Source organism: Piliocolobus tephrosceles, chromosome 16 (genome assembly GCF_002776525.5).
Source record: "Piliocolobus tephrosceles isolate RC106 chromosome 16, ASM277652v3, whole genome shotgun sequence".
In the NCBI taxonomy this organism is placed as follows: domain Eukaryota; kingdom Metazoa; phylum Chordata; class Mammalia; order Primates; family Cercopithecidae; genus Piliocolobus; species Piliocolobus tephrosceles.
In genome coordinates this window covers 44,562,507-44,573,308 of record NC_045449.1, presented here as the reverse complement: position 1 = coordinate 44,573,308, position 10,802 = coordinate 44,562,507, and positions in this window count along the sequence as shown.

The window sequence follows — 10,802 nt, the reverse complement described above, 5'->3', positions numbered from 1 at the left end:
TCTTTCTTCTTCTTCTCTCTCTCTTTTTTTTTTTTTTTGGAGATGGAATCTTGCTCCATCACCAGGCTGGAGTGCAGTGGCACAATCTTGGCTCACTACAACTTCTGCCTCTTGTTTTCAAGCAATTCTCCTGCCTCAGCCTCCCGAGTAGCTGGGACTACAGGCGCCCGCTGCCACCCCTGGCTAATTTTTTGTATTTTAGTAGAGATAGGGTTTCACCGTGTTGCGCAGGCTGGTCTCAAACTCCTAAGCTCAGGCAATCCACCCACCTCGGCCTCGGCCTCCCAAAGTGCTAGGATTACAGATGTGAGCCAACTCGCCCAGCCCTGGCACGTCCTTTCATGTCTGTGTCCCCAGTACCCAGTAGCTGGCACACAGTAGGTGCTCAACAAATGTAACTAACAGTCAATAAATTTCCATCCCTCTGCTTTGAGGACCTCCCATCTTCTCATCACTGCTTCCCCAAGTCTAACCCATCCTTTGAGGTCATCTCAGTGCCTCTCCCTCCTTAACAGCTTTCCTGTGGTCCCCATCTGGGAAGCTCTACTCTTTCCTGAACCTCCATGGTAGATTATTTTTGTCATCCTTGTGCCCAGTGACTCTTTCATTGAACTGCAGGTTTCTACAGGGCAGGAACTGAGTCTCTCTTCATGTTATTGGATTGCTATTAATATTGCTATAACCACTAATGCTTTAAAAACATTTATCCACAACTCTGTTCTAAATTAAGTCAGCAGGCCCAGGCGCAGTGGCTCACACCTATAATCCCAGCACTTTGGGAGGCCAAGGTGGGCGGATCACTCGAGATCAGGAGTTTGAGACCAGCCTGGCCAATATGGCGAAACCCCGTCTCTACTAAAAAATACAAAACTTAGCCGGGCGTGGTGATGTGCGCCTGTAATCCCAGCTACTCAGGAGGCTGAGTCAGGAGAATCACTTGAATCTGAGAGGCGGAGGTTGCAGTGAGCCAAGATCACACCACTGCACTCCAGCCTGGGTGACAGAATGAGACACCGTCTCAAAACAAACAAACAAAAACCCCAAAAAACAAATTAAGTCAGTAGACAATGATAGAGTTTTTTTTGTTTTTTTTTGTTTTTTTTTTTTTTACACTGTTGCCCAGGCTGAAGTGCTATGGTACAATCTTGGCTCACTGCAACCTCCGCCTTCTGGGTTCAAGCAATTCTCTGGTCTCAGCCTCTGGAGTAGAGTAGCTAGGATTACAGGTGTGCACCACCACACCCAGCTATTTTTTGTATTTTTAGTAGAGATGTGGTTTCACCATGTTGTCCAGGCTGGTCTCGAACTTCTGACCTCAGTTGATGTGCCAGGGGAAGAGAGACCATAAACAAACCCTTTGAGGTAAGGCTTCTCTGGCCTCCAGTCACACTGCAGAGTTGAGGTTACTGAGCTCAGAGAGGTTGCGTTTCCTGATAGGATCACACAGCCAAGGAGTGTGGGGGTAGGCCCCCACAGGAGCCCTTTTACCCAGTGCTGGCCTCAGCCTACATATAGCCACCCAACTCAGATGGATGAACAATAAAGTGCATTCACACTATTGGATTTCTTTTTTCTTCTCTCTCTCTTTCTTTATTTCTTTCTTTTCCTTTCTTTTTTCTTTTTTTTTGAGATGGAGTTTCGCTCTTTTTGCCCAGGCTGGAGTGCAATGGTACCATCTTGGCTCACCGCAACCTCCACCTCCCGGGTTCAAGAAATTCTCCTGCCTCAGACTCCCAAGTAGCTGGGGTTATAGGCATGCGCCACCATGCCCTGCTGATTTTGCATTTTTAGTAGAGACAGGGTTTCACCATGTTGATCAGACTGGTCTCGAACTCCTGATCTCAGGTGATCCACCCGCTTCAGCCTCCCAAAATGCTGGGATTACAGGCATGAGCCACCGCGCCTGGCCTGGATTTCTTTTTTAAATGATAGCAGTCAGGTGTGGTGGCTCACGCCTGTGATCCCAGTGCTTTGGGAGGACGAGGCAGGAGGATGGGTTGAGGCCAGGAATTTGAAACCAGCCTGGGCAACATGGGGATAAGATCCAATGTCTACAAAAGAAAATTTTAAAAAATGATAGCAAATGCAGCTTCTTCTTTTATTTGGAGTCTTTGTGTTGGGAACCCTGTTGGTGCCCCAACTAGGTGATGAGCCATTTCCATTTCTGACATGAAAACGCATTGCAGGGGCACTTGTTACTTCCCGGACAGATCCACTCTCCACCTGCTTCCTCTGTGGCATCTCTCCTAAAGGAATAGGGTCAGGCCTCATCTCTCAGGCACCTTCTTTCCACAGCGGCAGCTCCTGTGATCAGGGGTTGGGTCCTGGGCATTCCTGCATTCCCTCCGAGGGCAGAGAAGGGTTCCATCCAAACCGGGAAGTGATCCCTGCCCTACCCAGGAGTCTGACCCCAATCTCTCCCACCAAGGCCACCACCACGTCCCCCTGCTCTGGCCCCTGAGGAAGGAGCAGAGTGGGGCTCCAGTGGAGAGGCCTCTGCCCCTGGAGCCCTGGCCCCATGGTGGAGGTCCCGCCTTCCCTGCTGTAGAGCTGGCTCCCAGCCCCCACCAGGCTTGGCTTCCATCCTGGGGGACAGAGATGTTATCCCTGGGGGTATGGGCCTCAATGAGGGCATTGTTCCCACCTCATCCAGAGCAGGATCAGGGAGGGGACAGGGCAGAGACTGGGAATGTCCCAGGTGCCACACAGGCCGGCTTTGTCCTCCTTCCCCTCCCCCTCCCTCTGCCTTCCTACCTGGCCGGCCCCCTCCCTCTCACCCCCGCCTAGGCTTCTGGCCCCCCTCATAGGCTCCTCTGTAGCTTGGGGCAATGCAGCTGTTGCATGGGTGGAGTTCAGCCTGGCCCCAGGCATTGTGTGGGAGCAAGATGTCCCCTCCACATGACATTGCTCTTTGGAGCAGGGCCTCTACTAGGCCAGGCCCAGCTGTGCCTGCTCAACTTGTCTGCTGATGGCACCCTGTCTGAGGAGCACCCTGTCCGGTCCTCACCCAGGCCTACCCACTCCTCTCCATGTACCATCTAGACCTGGTCCAACCGCATAGAGATGTCCTGGTCACATCATACGGAGAGGCCCCCAGGAGGGAGGACAGGCTGCATATAAAAATCAGTTACCAACGCTGACCTGACAGCTAGGACTTTTGGATTCAGGTCCCAGCTCTGCCAGTAGCTGTGTGACCTTGGTGAGTCATGGTACCCTGGAGGCTTCATTGGTCCCATCTGTAAAATGATAGCATTGGACTATCTTTTCTAAGCTCCTGTTGGGCTTTGACCTTGTGTGGCTGTCTCCTGGGAAGCAGAGACGCTGCTGGAGACTGACCCCGAGATAAAGGCGCCCCCCTCTCCCTGGCCTCTGCCTCTCCTCCACCTCCATCTTTTGTCCCCAAAGCATGAGTGACAGCTAAAGAAAGCTAATGGAAACCTGCACTGCTGCAGGTGAAACTGATCTCTACCTCCAGATCCAGTTCCTCCTCCCGGCTGGCCCCCAGTCCCCCTCACACCTGCTCTGGTCCCCTTTGTTCGTTAGGCCAGGAGCAGGCCTGCCTTTCATCCACCTCCTGCCCCATTCATGCCTTAAGCCTGGGGCACCTCCTCCTCCTACCTCCTGGCTGGGGCACCATTGCTGTAGGCTGGCCAAGCGGGCACCCCAGAGCTGGGCTTTCCTCTCCCTTCCTCTCACCTGGAAAGATCACAGGGAAGGGAGATCAAGGCGGGGGAACGAGAGGGCAGGAGGGAGGCGCTGTGTTCTATTGGATGCAGCAAGTTCTTTTTTTTTTGTCATTTATTTATTTATTTATTTATTTATTTATTTATTTATTTAGAGATGGAGTCTCGCTCTGTCATCCAGACTGGAGTGCAAGTGGTGCCATCTTGGCTCACTGCAGCCTGTGCCTCCTGGGTTCAAGCAACTCTCCTGCCTCAGCCTCCCAAGTAGCTGGGATTACGGGCATGCGCCACCATGCCTGGCTAATTTTTGTATTTTTAGTAGAGACTGGGTTTCGCCATGTTGGTCAGGCTGCTCTGGAACTCCTGACCTCAAGTGATCCACCCACTATAGCCTCCCAAAGTCTGGGATTACAGGCGTGAGCCACCGCACCCGGCCGATAATTCCCTTTTTTTTGAGACGGAGTCTCGCTCTGTCGCCCAGGCTGGAGTGCAGTGGCCGGATCTCAGCTCACTGCAAGCTCCGCGTCCCGGGTTTATGCCATTCTCCTGCCTCAGCCTCCCGAGTAGCTGGGACTACAGGCGCCCGCCACCTCGCCTGGCTCGTTTTTTTGTATTTTTTAGTAGAGACGGGGGTTTCACCGGGTTAGCCAGGATGGTCTCGATCTCCTGACCTCGTGATCCGCCTGTCTCGGCCTCCCAAAGTGCTGGGATTACAGGCTTGAGCCACCACGCCCGGCCCAAAGATGCAGCAAGTTCTTAATGCTGGGAGTTTTGACTTTTTGCTGAAGAAGGTACAAATTCAGGAGGGCTTCTTGGAGGAGGGGGCAATGTCTCACATAGATTTAGCACATGTTTGAACCCAGTGGTGCCTATGAGGAGATCCTGCTCTTCCTTTCCGTACTTGTCAGAGCCATTCATTCATTCATTTGGCAAATATTCATTGATGTTGACTCTGTACAAGGCACTGTTGTAGGTATTGGAAATACAGCGGCAAACAAAAACAAGCCCCTGCTTTTACAGTTTCTATTCCTGAGCGAGGCTGGGAGAGTCAGACACAAACAAATAGATATCAGTTGGTTATGATTGCTTAGGAGAAAGATTAAAATGGGTAATGGGACATCAAGTGACCAAGTGATATTTAAATAAGGATCTCGGCCGGGCGCGGTGGCTCAAGCCTGTAATCCCAGCACTTTGGGAGGCTGAGACGGGCGGATCACGAGGTCAAGAGATCGAGACCATCCTGGCTAACATGGTGAAACCCCGTTTCTACTAAAAAATACAAAAACCTAGCCAGGCGAGGTGGTGGGCGCCTGTAGTCCCAGCTACTCGGGAGGCTGAGGCAGGAGAATGGCGTAAACCTGGGAGGCGGAGCTTGCAGTGAGCTGAGATCCGGCCACTGCACTCCAGCCTGGGCGACAGAGCGAGACTCCGTCTCAAAAAAAAAAAAATAAATAAATAAATAAATAAATAAATAAATAAATAAATAAATAAGGATCTCAGCAGGTCTCTCAAGAAGGTGACATTTGAACAGAGAACTAGGTGGGCAGCTGGGGGAAGATATCTTAGGCAGAGGGAATCGTAAATGCACAGGCCCTGAGGTGAGAGGAGTGGGCCTGTGGAGAGAATAGCAAGAAGCCCACTAGGGCTGGAGTAGAATGAATGCGGGGGAGGGTGGTAGGAGATGAGTCGAATCAGGTGGCGCAGGACCTCGTAGGCTGTGGCTGTGACTTCTGATTTTATTCCAAGTGAGATGGGCTAAGGAAAACAGCCAGGGTGCCTCTCCTTTGGGTACCCTGGACGGCTCTAGCCCCCCTCTCTTCCTTACTGCTCCCCAGGATTGGGGAGAGGTTAAGAGCTCAATTTGGGAATCAGACCTAAGTTTGCTCATCCATCGTCATCCACCCATCCATCCCATCATGCATCCATTTCTTTGATGATGTTTCCTGCATACTCTGTGCTTAGTGCGGCCACTTACTAGACGGCTTACCTTAGACAAGCGGTTCGTTTTCCTTTTCTGTGAAGTGCATCCAGCAGTCATTCTTCCTTACTTCAGAAGAGCAGGACCCAGTGTTTAACTTGCTTAGCACAGCATGGGGGCACAGTGAGCAAGTGCTTCATCCATGCCTGCGAATGTGACTCGTACATACAAGCTCCCTGACCCCAGCCAGCTCTGACCCACTCAGGGCAGTGTGACCTGCACCCACCCTACTCCCAGGAGTCCTCCCAGAGAGGGCATCCCTGCCCTGTGGGCTTAGAGCCTCCTTGTGCTCCTCTCCCTACCTCCCAAACTATCCCACCCCTGCTTCCTACTCACTGCTCCCTGACCTCTGCCCTCTGCCCTTTACCCTTTGCCCTCTGCCTCTGGCCCCAAGCATGGGGTCAAAGCTCATCAGAATCTTCTCTCTGGGCCTCACATTCTAATTCACCCTCTTTATTTGTCAGCCTGCCTCTGTCCATCTCAACCTGGGGGCCGCTCACTCACCATCCTCTCAGAAAAGGCTGGGTATACATTCTGTGCTATCCATGTGTTGGGCCCCAACTGGGGGCACGAAGACCCAGAGACAGAACCTTAACTTCTGAGGGGCAAAGCCTGGAAAAAGCCCAGGCTTTGAAGCCCCAGAGACCTCTAGAGTCAGACGTATTGAGCAAACCCTGTCCCCAGCACATCCTTGCAAGTCCCGTCATATCTCTGGGCCTCAGTTTCTGGATCTGTAAAAGCGAATGATAACACCTGCAGAGTTGCTGGTGGATCAGAGATTGTACATGTAAAGCTCCTGCATGGAGAACGTGCCTCTCAAGTGGGTGTTGAGGAGCTGGGGTGTATGTACCCACACTAAGGCAGAGGCTCTGGCCCTGGCCTGGGTGTGTGATCCCGGAAATCATTTGTGTGTGTATATGTGTCTGGGGTGAGGATCCATAGCTTTAGTCGGATTCTCCAAGAGGTCTTGATCCAAAAAGCTGGGGATGTGAGGATGGCATGGCCAAAATCTTAAACAGAGTCAAGAAGTCAAGTCAAAGGCCAGGCATGGTGGCTCACGGCTGTAATCCCAGCACCTCGGGAAGCTGAGGTGGGTGGATCATTTGAGGTCAGGAGTTCGAGACCAGCCTGGCCAACATGATGAAACTTCCATCTCTACTAAAAATACAAAAACAGCTGAGTGTGGTGGCAGGTGCCTGTAATCCCAGCTACTTGGCAGGCTGAGGCAGAAGAATTGCTTGAACCCAGGAGGTGGAGGTTGCAGTGAGCTGAGATTGTGTCACTGCACTATAGCCTGGGTGACAGAGCAGGACTCTGTCTCAAAAAAAAAAAAAAAAAAAAAGAAGTAACGTCTAGAACATTCATTTGTCCATTCATATTTTTCAAAATCAATTATTTGGACAACATGGTTTTGGTTGTGCCAGGCCCTGTGAGTCAAAGACTCACGGGGAAGCCCCCCCAGTCAAGGTGCCTTCTGTTTAGCCTCATGGGGACACTGCACTTGACAGCTTATGGAAAGCCTTGTCCGGGTGGTCTTCACTGAGTATTTCTGCTCCCCTGTAGGAGAGGCAGTGCAGGGGGCGCAATTTTACAGATGAGAAACTGGAGGCTCAGAGATACTGAGTGACTGGCCGAAACTCACAAAGCTGATAAGTGAGACAGGAACTACAAGCCCTGCACTCATGCCGCCCTCCTGGCATCTCAACTGCGCCACAAGGAGTGGAAAGCTGCTTGCCCTGCCAGGGAGTCCAGAGGACCACACTCTCTTTCAGCCTTGGCACCAAATAGATAGTCCAGCCTCCTCCTTCTCGCCTGTGGAAGCAGTGATGGCCCACAGATGCCTGGTACAGCTCACCCACTGCTCCCTGCCATGGGAACCTTCAGGGCCCTGGTTTGGTAAAAGGGGGTCCTTCCAGAAATTCCAATCACTGCCTGTATTTTCTTCCTCTTTGGTGTTGAGGGATGCCATCTGTCCTCGCTGGAAGAGGCAGCCTGGCTTTGGAGTCGAAGGTGTGGAAGGAAGGGTGCCTGGCATGTGAGGCAGGGCTGGTGGCATTGTGAGAGATGGGGGACACCTGTGGCGGGACCCTCCCTCCCCACACAGCTCCCGCTGCACACACCCCTCCCCCCGCCACAGTCTTTTTGATGCTGCTGAGGCTAAGCCAGGCCTCAGCCCACGCGAAACTCTTCACACACACCTCCAGCTCCAGGCGGTCCCCAGGACCTCGTCAGGGGCTGGCCCCGTGCCTAGGTCCCAGCCCAGGGCGCTAGGCAGCAGCGAGGGGTGGGAGGCCCCGCGTGTTCCAGTATTTATTTATTTGAAGGCCCAGCATTTACACATACCTGGCTCTGATTACCCCCCGGGGCCCGGGAGGACGGGGACGCTGCTGCTTGGGCCTTTGATGTTCCAGAGAAGAGATGGTGAGATGCTGTTGGGAGTCACAGCTGCTGTGGGGTGTGTGTGCGTGGGGGGAGCCCTGGTGATGTCACCTCACCAGACTAAGGATAGCAGGCACCGTGCTGGACCCAGGGATGACTAGAAGGGGTCAGAAGTGGAAAAGAGAGAGGTCCTTCCTAGGCCGGACCCTTGGTCTCCAGCACAGCTGTCCCTACCAGGGCCACAGCCATTGCCTTGGGTTTGGAACATGGATTCCCTTTATGGGAGTAGGGGCGAAGGGTGGCAGAACCTCCTCTCACAGGTTGAGGGAGGCAAGGAGGCAGGAGCCACCAAAGCCCTGTGGCACAGACCACCCCCACACCACAGAGAGGCCCGATAAAGATCTGGAGATGGTGACACAGCCCCCAAGGAGGTCAATGTCAAGGAGTCAGGGACTACAAGGTACAGGCCAGAGACCCGCTCAGAACCACCAAGACCCACCGTGATGTGCTCTGTAAGTGGGTCCTCCTGTCTCCCCCAAAGATCCAGGGTTACTAAGGGGATGCAAACGGAGTGATAAGGGTGCTTACTCATAAGTGAATGAATGAAGAATGAATGAATGAATGAATGGAGATGTTGACACAGATGCAAAGACAGAAAGACAGGAGTGCATCTAGCACAGCCCCCATATGCCCTGAGTGTCCGGGATGGCTCGAGCACTGTCCTAGGGATGAGCGAATGAGGAAAAGACACCGAGGGCACTCGGGGCCATATAGGGGAGGGGTTCAGGGAAAAGCAGAGCAAGAGGGCAAAACGATTTCAGAAGCTGCAAAAAGAAACAGCACAAAGAGCACCCTATGCCTTTCACTCAGACTGATCTATTGTTAACATTTTACCTCATTTACTTTTATCATTCTTTCTCTACATACATCCATATATATGTACATATAGATTTCCCCCTGAACAATCTGAGGGTAAGTTACATCTATCATGGCCTTTTACCACTAAACGCTTCAGTGTGTACTTCCTGAAAATAGAGATATTCTCTTCCTTAACCACAGTATAGTTATCGGTTTCATAAATTTGCTTTGATAGAATATTTGATCTCATCGACCATCCACACATTCATATTCCAATTCTGTCCGTTGACCCAATAAAGCCCTTTCCAGGATTTTCCTCCCTATAGGTCACAGACGCATTGGGAGAGAGACAAAGCGGCGGCAGAGCTATTCAGAGACATTGGGACAGAGGAGCCAGACGCCAAGTGAGCATGTATAGGAGGGCAGCACAGAGGAAAGGAGTGGTCTCAGCAGTCCCCACAGGTTGGAATGCCCAGGGCTTCACTCTTCAGACCTTGTCAAGGCAAGGGGGTAGCCCAGGCCTAGACCACTCAGTCCAGCAGGGTGATATGCTTCCACCTTCCCAGACCAACGGTCTCATTTTGGAAGTGTGCTGAGGTCCATCTACCCAGCTCTCAGGAGCTTCTGAGCTGGCTCCTGAGAACTTCGGAAGCTTCCTCTCACTCAGCTCTTTGGGCTGTCAACAGAGAAAACAGAAAAAACCTGGCTTTCAAGGAGGCTTACGAAGCTGCACAGACCGGCGTCACATTCATCTGGCCTGCCGCCCTCCCCAGCACACACTTGGGGTGTGAGTGTGGAGCAGTGGGTGGAACACCACATCAGTTGTTCCAGATGTTCCAGCTGGCGAGTCCCAGGCTCGGCAGGGCCAGGGTGGCCAGTGGGGAAGTGGTGTCCTGGTCTCAGAGGACCTCCGTTGATGGGTCTCTGGGATTTATGGCGAGTGGAGTCTCCACCCAGAACTTCACGGTTCAGCTGCAATCTTCCCCCTCTGCGGCCTCTTCTGGAAATAGTCCCCTCTGCTCTGAAGGGCTCTGGCCCCTTCCCCACACTCTTGTTCTGGCTAGAGATGGAGCCTTCCAGGCTGGGCTCCTGCCCGTCTTCTCTCCTATCGTATCCCTACGCCTAGAACAGTGCCTGGTGCCTAGTAGATATCAATACATATTTGTGGAATGAATGAATGAATGAACAGTTCTTATTTCTATTCAGGAGACCAAATTAGCATATATATTTATGGTTTTAGGGCTCCACCAAACAAATCACTGGGTCGCTAATCCTGGGGTCTTAGGCTTTGTGCAGCAGTGGATGGGAGCACATTTAATCCATCCATTTGCCAAACTCAACCACCTCCAGGCACCACCTATTGGCAAAGGAGCTGGAGAGAGAATGCATGATGGGAGAGACAGGGGTCCCCGGAAGGGAGTGACCACCTGGTCTTTACCCTTGATGAAGAGCCAGTGGGTGGAGCTTGCAATACGACAACTCATGGTTTGACATCAAGAAGGAAGTCTCGATATATTTTGGTGTATCTTGGATGGTTTCACTGTCAATCTGTCCAGAGGCAGGGAGATGTCAGAGATGACTTCTTGACCCTCCCAGATGGCCCTCTGGGGCCTTCTTGGCCCATCCAAAGCTCTGCCCACCAGGCGTGGGTGGCTGGACTGTGGATGGTTGGCTCAAGCCTGCATCCTTTGGACAGCGCCAACCAGGCCAAAGGTGCCCCACACATTGCCTGTCCCGGGATGGTGTCCAGGCCTTGGTCCCCAGGGTCCTCCCACCCCTGCTGGACAGCAGCCTCTCCCAGTGACTCAGCCCTGACGTCATGGGGCGAGCGGAAAGGCCAAGGGCGTGGGAGGTGGTGGCTCCCTCCCTCCTGTCCTCACCTCTCTGGGTTCAGTCCCCATAAC